The sequence below is a fragment of the Euphorbia lathyris genome, chromosome 1 (assembly GCF_963576675.1).
Source record: "Euphorbia lathyris chromosome 1, ddEupLath1.1, whole genome shotgun sequence".
In the NCBI taxonomy this organism is placed as follows: domain Eukaryota; kingdom Viridiplantae; phylum Streptophyta; class Magnoliopsida; order Malpighiales; family Euphorbiaceae; genus Euphorbia; species Euphorbia lathyris.
The window spans coordinates 82,928,375-82,931,664 of NC_088910.1; the positions used below are offsets into that span (position 1 = coordinate 82,928,375).

At 43.3% G+C, this 3,290-nt stretch overlaps 1 non-coding gene across 1 annotated transcript; it reads right to left on the minus strand.

Moving 5' to 3' along the window:
- Positions 1 to 626: 626 nt before the first annotated feature.
- Positions 627 to 733, minus strand: LOC136216244 (small nucleolar RNA R71). The gene has a single exon (XR_010683239.1). It is a non-coding gene; the product is annotated as a small nucleolar RNA R71 (small nucleolar RNA).
- Between the last annotated feature and the right edge of the window lie 2,557 nt (positions 734 to 3,290).

The following is a 3,290-nucleotide window of genomic DNA, read 5'->3' on the forward strand; positions in this document are numbered from 1 at the left end:
TTGTGCTTAAACACTATACTACTTGCTGCGATAGGATACATTTGTCCTATTTATCGCTATATACTTTACAAGTATCAAGTTTTTGGCACCGTTGCCGGGGACTATTTTTGTTTATAACTAGTTTACTCTTAGTGAGAAGTTTGTATACTTGTTTGGAATTCCAAGAGCCGAGGTTCTGGGGATCAATCATAGTTGCATCGTGATTCTTAAGCTGAAATTGTTCTTACAGGACGTAAGAAGAGGACACGATGGCCGAAGATATGTCGGTCATGGAGTTGTTGAAGGCAAAGCGGCCTACAAGCACCTCTGGCTTCCTCAATCCGGTAATAACAGCAGAGTCATTTGAAATCAGACCAGCAATGATCCAGATGATTCAGAACTCGGGACAGTTCAGTGGGGATTACTACGAAGATCCTAACTCACATCTTGACAAATTTGTGGAATATTGCAGCACCTTCAAGTGCGAAGACGTCACATCTGAACAAATCTTTCAGAAGCTGTTCAGATTTTCTTTGAAAGAAGAAGCTGCAGAATGGCTAAAATCCATCGAGCCAGGCTCTCTCACTGACTGGGACACTACAGTATCAGCGTTCCTAGCAAAGTACTTCCCTCCATCAAAGACTACACAATTCAGAAGCGAAATAACGTCGTTTAGGCAGTCCGACAGTGAGAACCTGCATCTAGCCTGGGAGAGGTTCCAGAGGTTGTTAAGAAGGTGCCCCCACCATGGTTACCAGCAGTACCAGCTTGTTGACATGTTCTATTTAGGGATATCTCCTGTCAGCCGTGCCTTTCTAGATGCAGCAGCGGGAGGAAATTTATTCAATAAGACCGCAGTACAAGCTTACAATCTGGTGAAAGAATTAGCTGAACGGAGTGCATGTTGGCAAGTTGAAAAGCTGGCTCCGAGAAGAGGTACAACAGCCGAGGAGTTCCCTGGAACATATTCAAAATCAAATCCTCAGATAGCAGCACTTACAGAAAAGGTAGCTCTGCTGGAAAGTCACTTGAAATCACCAGAACCAGTAGCAAGCTGTGAGGTTTGCAGCGGAGGGCACAAGAGCGTGGAGTGCCCAATGGTACTTGAACAGATCCAATATTTGAAATAGTATGGGTCAGATAGTATGCATTGGCAGTAGGACAGATACCGAGGTTCAGGTTCTGAGATCGAATTGGAGAGGAGTATAGATGTCCTGATAGAGATCATGAGTGCCATAAAAGGAAGGTTGGCACACAATGAAGCATTCTACCAAAGACTTCAAACATAGGTCAGTGAATTGGTAGAAGAGGAAGCACGAGCAATCACGCTTAGGAGCGGAACACAGGTAAGCGAACCAAATTTTGTGCCTCAACGAGACGAGGGCTCAGACCCCATTCCTGGTAATATCTCGTCTGTCCCATCTGCTCCACAAGTAAGTGTTTCTGATCCAGCTTGGATAATTGACACTGTTGTACCACCAACACAGGTGACCTTACCTTATCCTACTTCTAGGAGAGCTAAGTTAGATAAGGATTATTCCAAGACGTTGAATGTGTTTAAGAAAATAGAGATTAACCTTCCGTTCCTTGAACTTCTTGAAAATATGCCTGTGTATGGAATTTTTTTGAAAGAATTGATCTCTAAAAAGAGAAAATTAGGAGATCATGAGACTGTAATGCTAAGCCAGGAATGTTCTGTGATGCTCACAAATCCACTTCCAAAAAAATCTAAGGATCCTGGTAGTTTTAGCATACCCTGTACAATAGGCAAAGTTCACTTTAAACGTGCTCCATGTGATCTTGGCGCAAGCATTAATCTGATGCCTTTGTCTGTTTATAGGAAACTGGGAATGGGAGATCCAAAACCAACATCAGTCACAATACAGCTGGCTGACAGGTCGATAAGGCGTCCGGTAGGAGTTGTGGAAGACCTCTTGGTCAAGGTAGATCAATTCATCTTTCCGACTGACTTTGTGATAATGGATATCGAAGAAGATGATCAGGTTCTTATCTTACTAGGGGGCCTTTCCTCGCGACAGGGCGGACACTGATTGATATTGAAAGGGGTAAACTAATTCTCCGATTGCAGAATGAGGAAGTAGAATTCAATATTTTAAAATCTACTATTGATGATGAATGTTGTAATTTTCTGAGCCTTACTGACTCTTTGGTTGAGAATACTTTTCAGGAAAATGAAGACAAGGATTTGAATATTGAACTAGAAGAGGAGGAGCCGTCGGATGTAGACATTGAGGTCGAAAGTAAAGAGGGATGTAATTGGGCCCGGCACGACGAACTCCTGGATAGAGAAACCAAGACAAGGCCTAAGACATCGATTGAAGAACCACCATCCCTCGATCTGAAACCCTTACCTGCACATTTAAAATACGTGTTTTTAGCACCTCCTGTACACTTACCTGTAAATATTTCTGCTGAACTTACAGGTCCTGAGGAAGATCGCTTGGCGGAGGTGCTGAGGAAGCACAAGGGAGCCTTTAGATGGAAAATGTCTGACATCAAAGGAATTAGCCCATCTATCTGCGAACACCGGATCTATATGGAGGATAAGGTGAAGCCGACTGCTCAACCACAGAGAAGGCTCAACCCAAAAATGAAGGAGGTAGTGAAGGCTGAGGTGATTAAGTTGCTTGATGCAGGGATGATCTATCCGATCTCTGACAGCCAGTGGGTGAGTCTCGTGCATATGGTGCTGAAGAAGGGGGGCACGACAGTGACGTTGAACGTGAAGAATGAATTAATTCCGGTGCGGAAAACTACCGGGTGGCGAATGTGCGTGGACTTCAGGAAATTGAACGACGCCACCAGGAAGGATCATTTTCCTCTTCCATTCATTGATCAGATGCTTGAACGCATGGCAGGTAAGTTTTTCTTCTGTTGTGTGGTTGGGTATTCGGGATACATGCAAATATCAGTGGATCCTGACGATCAGGAAAAGACCACTTTCACTTGCCCTTTTGGGACATTTGCATATAGACGGATGCCCTTTGGGTTATGCAATGCACCTGCTACATTTCAGAGGTGCATGACAGCTATATTTTCTGATATGATAGAAGAATTCATGGAGGTCTTTATGGACGATTTTTCTGTTTTTGGTACGACTTTTGATAGCTGTTTGCATAACTTGGGATTAATGCTGCAAAGATGTGAGGAAACTGACCTAGTCCTAAACTGGGAAAAGTGTCAGTTAATGGTCACTGAATGTATAGTTTTAGGACATAAGGTATCACGAAAAGGTATTGAGGTAGTGTAGGAAAATAGACAAGCCTATGCATAGCGGAATAATAAAATTT